Source organism: Arachis hypogaea, chromosome 14 (genome assembly GCF_003086295.3).
Source record: "Arachis hypogaea cultivar Tifrunner chromosome 14, arahy.Tifrunner.gnm2.J5K5, whole genome shotgun sequence".
In the NCBI taxonomy this organism is placed as follows: Eukaryota; Viridiplantae; Streptophyta; class Magnoliopsida; order Fabales; family Fabaceae; genus Arachis; species Arachis hypogaea.
The window spans coordinates 88,354,889-88,366,146 of record NC_092049.1 but is presented as its reverse complement, the minus strand read 5'-3'; the positions used below and the strand labels follow the sequence as shown (position 1 = coordinate 88,366,146).

The following is an 11,258-nucleotide window of genomic DNA, read 5'->3' as shown; positions in this document are numbered from 1 at the left end:
AGTAACCCTAAGCATTTTGTTTTCCAGTTTTACCACCGGATACATAAATGCCACAGACACATAACTGGGTGAACCTTTTCACATTGTGACTTAGCTTTGCTAGAGTCCCCAGTTAGAGGTGCCCAGAGTTCTTAAGCACACTCTTTTTGCTTTGGATCACGACTTTAACCGCTTAGTCTCAAGCTTTTCACTTGACACCTTCACGCTACAAGCACATGGTTAGGGACAGCTTGATTTATCCGCTTAGGCCAGGATTTTATTCCTTTGGGCCCTCCTATCCATTAATGCTCAAAGCCTTGGATCCGTTTTTTTTCCTTGCCTTTTAGTATAAAGGGTTACTGGCTTTTTCTGCTTGTTTTTTCTTTCTCTTTCTCTTTTTTTCCTTTATTTTTTGCATATATTTTTTTTTTCGCAAGCTTTGTGTTTTTTACTGCTTTTTCTTGCTTCAAGAATCAATTTTATGATTTTTCAGATTATCAATAACATGTCTCTTTTTCATCATTCCTTCAAGAGCCAATACATACTTGCATCTTTAGTATCAAAATATGCTCTGTTCATGTATTCATTCAGAGATCTAAAGTAATGCCAACACATATAAATAATTTGAATTTTTCTTATTAATACACTCAAAATGGTTGCACCCTTATTCCTAAAAATCTACTATTTTATTCATGTTTAATGATGATAAGAGGAATAAATTATAGCTGATGAGCGGATAATTTATACGCTTTTTGGCATTGTTTTTAGTATGTTTTTAGTAGGATCTAGTTACTTTTAGGGATGTTTTCATTAGCTTTTATGTTAAATTCACATTTCTGGACTTTACTATGAGTTTGTGTATTTTTCTGTGATTTCAGGTATTTTCTGGCTGAAATTGAGGGACTTGCGCAAAAATCAGATTCAGAGGTAGAAGAAGGACTGCTGATGCTATTGGATTCTGACCTCCCTGCACTCAAAGTAGGATTTCTGGAGCTACAGAACTCAAAATGGCGCACTTCCAATTGCGTTGGAAAGTAGACATCCAGGGCTTTCCAGAAACATATAATAGTCCATACTTTAGCCGAGTTTAGATGACGTAAAAGGGCGTTGAATGCCAGTTCTATGCTACAGTCTAGAGTTAAACGCCAGAAACACGTCACAAACCAGAGTTGAACGCCAGAAACGCGTTACAAACCGGTGTTCAACTCCAAGAATGACCTCTCCACGTGTAAACTTCAAGCTCAGCCCAAGCACACACCAAGTGGGCCCCGGAAGTGGATTTATGCATCAATTACTTACTTCTGTAAACCCTAGTAACTAGTTTAGTATAAATAGGACTTTTTACTATTGTATAAAAAGACCTTTGATCAGTTTTATGCTATCTTAGACTTTCATGGGGGCTGGCCATTCGGCCATGCCTGGACCATTATCACTTATGTATTTTCAAACGGTAGAGTTTCTGCACTCCATAGATTAAGGTGTGGAGCTCTGCTGTTTCTCATGATTTAATGCAAAGTACTACTATTTTCTATTCAATTCAACTTATTTCGCTTCTAAGATATCCATTCGCACCCAAGAACATGATGAATGTGATGATTATGTGACGCTCATCATCATTCTCACTTATAAACGCGTGCCTGACAAACACTTCCGTTCTACATGCAACCAAGCTAGAATGAGTATCTCTTAGATATCTAATACAGGGGACCGAGTCCGAGTTATTAGTATCTTCGTGGTATAAGTTAGAACCCATGGATGGCCATTCCTGAGATCCGAAAAGTCTAAACCTTGTCTGTGGTATTCCGAGTAGGATCTGGGAAGGGATGGCTGTGACGAACTTCAAACTTGCAAGTGCTGGGCGTAGTGACAGACGCAAAAGGATAGTAAATTCTATTCCAGTATGATCGAGAACCTCCAGATGATTAGCCATGCCGTGACAGAGCATTTGGACCATTTTCACGGAGAGGATGGGATGTAGCCATTGACAACGGTGATGCCCTTACAGAAAGCTTGCCATGGAAAGGAGTAGGAAGGATTGGATGAAGACAGCAGGAAAGCAGAGATTCAGAGGAACGAAAGCATCTCTATACGCTTGTCTGAAATTCTCACCAATGAATTACATAAGTATTTCTATCTTTATTTTCTGTTTATTTATTATTATTATTCGAAAACTCCATTACCATTTGATATCCGCCTGACTGAGATTAACAAGATGACCATAGCTTACTTCATACCAACAATCTCTGTGGGATCGACCCTTACTCACGTAAGGTTTTATTACTTGGACGACCCAGTGAACTTGCTGGTTAGTTGTGCGAAGTTGTGAAGTTATGTTTGGACCATGGTATTGTGCACTATTTATTGGCGCCATGCCAGGGAGAGAACGAACAACAAATTTTACAACCTCAGAGTAACAATTTCGCATACCAAGTTTTTTGCGCCGTTGCCGGGGATTGTTCGAGTTTTTGGCAAGTTTTGGTCTGGTAACATCAGTGCCAAGTTGGTCCGGCAACAATACCAAGTTTTTGGCACCGTTGCCGGGGATTGTTCGAGTTTGGACAATTGACGGTTCATCTTGTTGCTCAGATTAGGTAATTTTCTTTTTAGTTTTATTTTCAAAAAAAAATTTTTCCCTTTGTTTTTGAAAATTATTTCAGAATTTTTAAGAATAAATTCTAGAGTTTCATGAAGCATGTTGAAGCCTGGCTGGGTGTAAAGCCATGTCTAATTCTTTTGGACTGTGGCTTCCAACCATCAGCATAGAGGCAAGTTAATTGGAATATCAGCTGTTGCATGCCTGATTTATATCCTAAAGCTAGCTGGCTATTAAGCCATGCCCAACCCTTGGATTGGAGCTTTAGGCCAACATTGAAAGATTCCTGAGATTCTTATTAAAAAATTTTGAATTTCTTATTTTCTTTTTCCTATATGTTTTTCGAAAAAAATTTAAAAGAAAATACAAAAAAAAATCATAAAATCATAAAATCAAAAATATTTTGTGTTTCTTGTTTGAGTCTTGAGTCAATTTTTAAGTTTGGTGTCAATTGCATTTTTTCTAAAATTTTTTGCATTTTTTCGAAAATTCATACATTCATAGTGTTCTTCATGATCTTCAAGTTGTTCTTGGCCAGTCTTCTTGTTTGATCTTCATATTTTCTTGTTTTGTGTCTTTTCTTATTTTTCATATGCATTCTTGTATTCATAGTGTTTATACATGAAAAATTTCTACGTTTGGTGTCTTGCATGTTTTCTTTTCTTGAAAATTTTTCAAAAATATGTTCTTGATGTTCATCATGATCTTCAAAGTGTTCTTGGTGTTCATCTTGACATTCATAGTATTCTTGCATGCATTCATTGTTTTGATCTAAAATTTTCATGCATTGAGTCTTTTTCATGTTTTTCTCTTTCCTTATTAAAATTCAAAAATAAAAAAAATATCTTTCCCTTTTTCTCTCATAAATTTCGAAAATTTGGATTGACTTTTTCAAAAAATTTTAAAATTCAATTGTTTCTTATGAGTCAAATCAAATTTTCAATTTAAAAATCTTATCTTTTTTCAAAATCTTTTTCAAAAATCATATCTTTTTCATTTTTCTTAATTTTACATCAAATTTTCGAAAATATTATCAATTAATGTTTTGATTCAAAAATTTCAAGTTTGTTACTTACTTCTTAAGAAAGATTCAAACTTTAAGTTATAAAATCATATATTGTGATTTCTTGTGAATCAAGTCATTAATTGTGAATTTAAAAATCAAATCTTTTTCAAAACTAATTTCAATCATATCTTTTCAAAAATATCTTTTTATCTTATCTTTTTTTCATATCTTTTTAATCATATCTTTTTAAAACATATCTTTTTCAAAAATTTGATTTTAAAATATCTTTTCTAACTTCTTATCTTCTTATCTTTTCAAAATTGATTTTCAAATTTGTTTCAACTAACTAATTAACTTTTTGTTTATTTCTTATCTCCTTCAAAACTACCTAACTAACTATCCCTCTCTAATTTTCGAAAATACCTCCCTCTTTTTCAAAAATTCTTTTTAATTAATTAATTGTTTAAATTTTAATTTTAATTTTAATTCTCCTTCAATTTTTAAAAATCACTAACTCTTTTTCAAAAAATTATTTTCGAAAACTTCTCTCTCTCATCTTCTTCTATTTATTTATTACTTACTAACACTTCTCTTCATCTCATATCTCTGCTCTCTTCACCCTTGTGTTTGGATTCTCCTCCCTTCTCTTTCCTTACATTACATTCTTTTCTTCTTCTACTCACACAAAAGAATCTCTATACTGTGACATAAAGGATTCCATATTTTCTTTGTTATTCCCTTCTTTGTCATATGAGCAGGAGCAAGGACAAGAACATTCTTGTTGAAACAGATCCTGAACCTGAAAGGACTCTGAAAAGGAAACTAAGAGAAGTTAAAATACAACAATCCAGAGAAAACCTTACAGGAATTTTCGAACAGGAAGAGGAGATGGCAGCCGAAAGTAATAATAATGCAAAGAGGATGCTTGGTGACTTTACTGCACCTAATTCCAATTTACATGGAAGAAGCATCTCAATTCCTACCATTGGAGCAAACAACTTTGAGCTGAAACCTCAATTAGTTTCTCTGATGTAACAAAATTGCAAGTTTCATGGACTTCCATCTGAAGATCCCTTTCAGTTCTTAACTGAATTCTTGCAGATATGTGACACTATTAAGACTAATGGAGTAGATCCTGAAGTCTACAGGCTCATGCTTTTCCCGTTTGCCGTGAGAGACAGAGCTAGAATATGGTTGGACTCTCAACCTAAGGATAGCCTGAACTCTTGGGATAAGCTGGTCAAGGCTTTCTTAGCCAAGTTCTTTCCTCCTCAAAAGCTGAGTAAGCTTAGAGTGGATGTTCAAACCTTCAAACAGAAAGAAGGTGAATCCCTCTATGAAGCTTGGGAGAGATACAAGGAACTGACCAAAAAGTGTCCTTCTGACATGCTTTCAGAATGGACCATCCTGGATATATTCTATGATGGTCTATCTGAATTAGCTAAGATGTCATTGGATACTTCTGCAGGTGGATCCATTCACCTAAAGAAAATGCTTGCAGAAGCTCAAGAACTCATTGACATGGTTGCTAATAACCAGTTTATGTACACTTCTGAGAAGAATCCTATGAGTAATGAGACGCCTCAGAAGAAGGGAGTTCTTGAAATTGATACTCTGAATGCCATATTGGCTCAGAATAAAATATTGACTCAGCAAGTCAATATGATTTCTCAAAGTCTGAATGGAATGCAAGCTGCATCCAACAGTACTCAAGAGGCATCTTCTGAAGAAGAAGCTTATGATCCTGAGAACCCTGCAATAGTAGAGGTAAATTATATGGGTGAACCTTATGGAAACACCTATAACCCCTCATGGAGAAATCACCCAAATTTCTCATGGAAGGATCAACAAAAGCCTCAACAAGCCTTTAATAATGGTGGAAGAAATAGGTTTAGCAATAGCAAGCCTTTTCCATCATCCACTCAGCAACAAACAGAGAACTCTGAACAAAATACCTCTAATTTAGCAAACTTAGTCCCTGATCTATCTAAGGCTACTCTGAGTTTCATGAATGAAACAAGGTCCTCCATTAGAAATTTGGAGGCACAAGTGGGCCAGTTGAGTAAGAAGATCACTGAAACCCCTCCTAGTGCTCTCCCAAGTAATACAGAAGAAAATTCAAAAGGAGAGTGCAAGGCCATTGAATTGACCATCATGGCCGAATCCAAGGAGGAAGGGGAGGACATGAATCCCAAGGAGGAAGACCTCCTGGGATGTCCAGTGATCAATAAGGAGTTTTCCTCTGAGGAACCAAAGGAATCTGAGACTCATCTAGAGACCATAGAGATTCTATTGAACCTCCTTATGCCATTCATGAGCTCTGAAGAGTACTCTTCTTCTGAAGAGAATGAAGATGTTACTGAAGAGCAAGTTGCCAAGTTCCTTGGTGCAATCATGAAGCTGAATGCCAATTTATTTGGTAAAGAGACTTGGGGAGATGAACCTCCCCTGTTCACCAATGAACAAAATGCACTGGATCAACTGAGACTGCCTTAGAAGAAACAGGATCCTGGAAAGTTCCTAATACCTTGTACCATAGGCACCATAACCTTTGAGAAGGCTCTATGTGACCTTGGGTCAGGAATAAACCTCATGCCACTCTCTGTAATGGAGAAACTGGGAATCTTTGAGGTGCAAGCTGCTAGAATCTCATTAGAGATGGCAGACAATTCAAGAAAAGAGGCTTATAGACAGGTAGAGGACGTGTTAGTAAAAGTTGAAGGCCTTTACATCCCTGCTGATTTCATAATCCTAGATACTGGGAAGGATGAGGATGAATCCATCATCCTTGGAAGACCCTTCCTAGCCATAGCAAGAGCTGTGATTGATGTTGACAGAGGTGAACTAGTCCTTCAATTGAATGAGGACTCCCTTGTGTTTAAAACTCAAGGACATCCTTCTATCAACATGGAAAAGAGGCACAGTAAGCTTCTCTCAGTACAGAGTCAACTAAAGCCCCCACAGTCAAACTCTAAGTTTGGTGTTGGGAGGCCTCAGCGAAAATCTAAGTTTGGTGTTGAACTCCCATATCCAAACTCTAAGTTTGGTGTTGGGAGTCTATAAAATTGACCTGATCACCTGTGTGGCTCCATGAGAGCCCACTGTCAAGCTATTGACATTAAAGAAGCGCTTGTTGGGAGGCAACCCAATTTTTATTTATCTAATTTTATTTTTATTTTATTGTTCTTTCATGTTTTATTAGGTTCATAATCATGTGGAGTCACAAAATAAATAGAAAAATCAAAAACAGAATCAAAAACAGCAGAAGAAAAATCACACCCTGGAGGAAGGGCTTACTGGCGTTTAAACGCCAGTAAGGAGCATCTGGCTGGCGTTCAACGCCAGAACAGAGCATGGATCTGGCGTTGAACGCCCAAAACAAGCAGCATCCTGGCGTTCAGACGCCAGAAATGCACACTGAGGAAAGCTGGCGCTGAACGCCAGAAACAAGCATGAAGCTGGCGTTCAACGCCAGAAACATGCTACATCTAGGCGCTGAACGCCCAGAACAAGCATCAATTCGGCGTTTAAATGCCAAAATTGCATGCAAAGGCATTTTACATGCCTAATTGGTGCAGGGATGCAATTCCTTGACACTTCAGGATCTGTGGACCCCACAGGATCATCTCAGCATCTGTGGACCCCACAGGATCCCCACCTACCTCCACTCATACTCTTCCCTCTTCTCAATGTTCATCCTCTCTTCCCAATAAACACCCTTCCCCAAAACCCTTCACCAATCACCTCAAGCTCTCTTCCCTATTACCTATTCACCACTCATATCCACCCACTCTTCCCCATAAACCTACTTCATACACCCCACCTACCTTCAAAATTCAAAATCACTTTCCCACCCAAACCCACCCTAAATGGCCGAACCTAACCCCTCTCCCTTCACTATATAAACCCCTCCATTCTTCTTCAATTTCACACAACACAACCCCCTCCTCCTCTTCTTGGCCGAAACACATCTATCTCTCCTTCTCCTCCATTTCTTCTTCTTCTTCATCTATTCTTTCTTTTCTTGCTTGAGGGTGAGCAATATTCTAAGTTTGGTGTGGTAAAAGCATAAAGCTTTTTGTTTTTCCATTATCATTGATGGCACCTAAAACCGGAGAATCCTCTAGAAAAGGGAAAGGGAAGACAAAAGCTTCCACCTCCGAGTCATGGGAGATGGAAAGATTCATCTCCAAAGCCCATCAAGACCACTTCTATGATGTTGTGGCCAAGAAGAAGGTGATCCCTGAGGTCCCTTTCAAACTCAAGAGAAATGAGTATCCGGAAATTCGACATGAAATCCAAAGAAGAGGTTGGAAAGTTCTAACAAAACCCATCCAACAAGTCAGAATTCTAATGGTTCAAGAGTTATATGCTAATGCATGGATTACTAGGAACCATGATCAAAGTAAGAACCCGAACCCAAAGAATTATCTCACCATGGTTCGGGAAAAATACTTAGATTTTAGTCCAGAAAATGTGAGGGTGGCGTTTAACTTGCCTATGATGCAAGGAGATGCACGCCCCTACACTAGAAGGGTCAACTTTGATCAAAGGTTGGACCAAGTCCTCATGGACATATGTGTGGAAGGAGCTCAATGGAAGATTGACTCAAAAGGCAAACCGGTTCAACTTAGAAGACTGGACCTCAAGCCTGTGGCTAGAGGATGGTTGGAGTTCATCCAACGCTCCATCATTCCCACTAGCTACCGATCTGAAGTTACTGTGGATCGAGCCATCATGATTCATAGCATCATGATTGGAGAGGAAGTAGAAGTTCATGAATTCATCTCCCTTGAACACTACAAAATAGCCGAAAAGCCCTCCCCCTTGGCAAGGCTAGCTTTCCCTCATCTTATTTGCCATCTATGTTACTCAGCTGGAGCTTTCATAGAAGGAGACATTCCCATTGAGGAAGAGAAGCCCATCACTAAGAAAAGGATGGAGCAAACAAGAGAGCCCACTCATGGAGCTCAAGAAACACGTGAGGAAGCTCATCATCAAGAAATCCCTGAGATACCTCAAGGGATGCACTTTCCTCCACAGAATTTTTGGGAGCAACTCAACACCTCCCTAGGAGAACTAAGTTCCAACATGGGACAACTAAGGGTGGAACATCAAGAGCACTCCATCATACTCCATGAAATTAGAGAAGATCAAAGAGCTATGAGAGAGGAGCAAAAAAGACAAGGAAGAGACATAGAAGAGCTCAAGGACATCATTGGTTCCTCAAGGAGAAAACGCCACCATCACTAAGGTGGACTCATTCTTTGTTCTTAAATTTTCTGTTTTTTTTCTATGTTAAGTGCTTATCTATGTTAGTGTCTTATTACATGATCATTAGTATTTAGTAAATTTGTCTTAAAGTTATGAATGTCCTATGAATTCATCACCTCTCTTAAATGAAAAATGTTTTAATTCAAAAGAACAAGAAGTACATGAGTTTTGAATTTATCCTTGAACTTAGTTTAATTATATTGATGTGGTGACAATACTTTTTGTTTTTTGAATGAATGCTTGAACAGTGCATATGTCTTTTGAAGTTGTTGTTTAAGAATGTTAAATATGTTGGCTCTTGAAAGAATGATGAAAAGGAGACATGTTATTTGATAATCTGAAAAATCATAAAAATGATTCTTGAAGCAAGAAAAAGCAGTGAATACAAAAGCTTGCAAAAAAAAAAAAAGAAAGAAAAAAAATGGTGAAAAAAAAAATAAAAAAGAGAAAAAGCAAGCAGAAAAAGCCAAAAGCTCTTAAAACCAAAAGGCAAGAGAAAAAAGCCAATAACCCTTAAAACCAAAAGGCAAGGGTAAATAACAAGGATCCCAAGGCTTTGAGCGTCAGTGGATAGGAGGGCCTAAAGAATAAAATCCCGGCCTAAGCGGCTAAACCAAGCTGTCCCTAACCATGTGCTTGTGGCGTGAAGGTGTCAAGTGAAAACTTGAGACTGAGCGGTTAAAGTCAAGGTCCAAAGCAAAAGAAGAGTGTGCTTAAGAACCCTGGACACCTCTAATTGGGGACTTTAGCAAAGTTGAGTCACAATCTGAAAAGGTTCACCCAATTATGTGTCTGTGGCATTTATGTATCCGGTGGTAATACTGGAAAACAAAGTGCTTAGGGCCACGGCCAAGACTCATAAAGTAGCTGTCTTCAAGAATCAACATACTGAACTAGGAGAATCAATAACACTATCTGAACTCTGAGTTCCTATAGATGCCAATCATTCTGAACCTCAATGGATAAAGTGAGATGCCAAAACTATTCAAGAGGCAAAAAGCTACAAGTCCCGCTCATCTGATTGGAGCTATGTTTCATTGATATTTTGGAATTTATAGTATATTCTCTTCTTTTTATCCTAGTTGATTTTCAGTTGCTTGGGGACAAGCAACAATTTAAGTTTGGTGTTGTGATGAGCGGATAATTTATACGCTTTTTGGCATTGTTTTTAGTATCTTTTTAGTAGGATCTAGTTACTTTTAGGGATGTTTTCATTAGTTTTTATGTTAAATTCACATTTCTGGACTTTACTATGAGTTTGTGTGTTTTTCTGTGATTTCAGGTATTTTCTGGCAGAAATTGAGGGACTTGAGCAAAAATCAGATTCAGAGGTAGAAGAAGGACTGCTGATGCTGTTGGATTCTAACCTCCATACACTCAAAGTGGATTTTCTGGAGCTACCGAACTCAAAATGGTGCGCTTCCAATTGCGTTGGAAAGTAGACATCCAGGGCTTTCCAGAAATATATAATAGTCCAAACTTTGGACGAGTTTAGACGATGCAAAAAGGCATTGAACGCTAGTTTTACGCTACAGTCTAGAGTTAAACACCAGAAACACGTCACAAACTAGAGTTGAACGCCAGAAACACGTTACAAACTGGCGTTCAACTCCAAAAATGACCACTCCACGTGTAAACTTCAAGCTCAGCCCAAGCACATACCAAGTGGGCCCCGGAAGTGGATTTATGCATCAATTACTTACTTCTGTAAACCCTAGTAACTAGTTTAGTATAAATAGGACTTTTTACTATTGTATAAAAAGACCTTTGATCAGTTTTATGCTATCTTAGACTTTCATGGGGGCTGGTCATTCGGCCATGCCTGGACCATTATCACTTATGTATTTTCAAATGGTAGAGTTTCTGCACTCCATAGATTAAGGTGTGGAGCTCTGCTGTTCCTCATGATTTAATGCAAAGTACTACTATTTTCTATTCAATTCAACTTATTCCGCTTTTAAGATATCCATTTGCACCCAAGAACATGATGAATGTGATGATTATGTGACGCTCATCATCATTCTCAGTTATGAACGCGTGCCTGACAAACACTTCCGTTCTACATGCAACCAAGCTAGAATGAGTATCTCTTAGATATCTAATACAGGGGACCGAGTCCGAGTTATTAGTATCTTCGTGGTATAAGTTAGAACCCATGGATGGCCATTCCTGAGATCTAGAAAGTCTAAACCTTGTCTGTGGTATTCTGAGTAGGATCTGGGAAGGGATGGCTGTGACGAACTTCAAACTTGCGAGTGCTGGGCGTAGTCACAAACGCAAAAGGATAGTAAATCCTATTCCAGTATGATCGAGAACCTCCAGATGATTAGCCATGCCGTGACAGAGCATTTGGACCATTTTCACAGAGAGGATGGGATGTAGCCATTGACAATGGTGATGCCCTTA

The 11,258-nt window shown here is 38.1% G+C and overlaps 1 non-coding gene across 1 annotated transcript; it reads right to left on the bottom strand.

The window, feature by feature from the left end:
- Positions 1-4,862: 4,862 nt before the first annotated feature.
- LOC112745382 (small nucleolar RNA R71) lies at positions 4,863-4,970 on the bottom strand. Its single transcript, XR_003173314.1, has one exon. It is a non-coding gene; the product is annotated as a small nucleolar RNA R71 (small nucleolar RNA).
- Between the last annotated feature and the right edge of the window lie 6,288 nt (positions 4,971-11,258).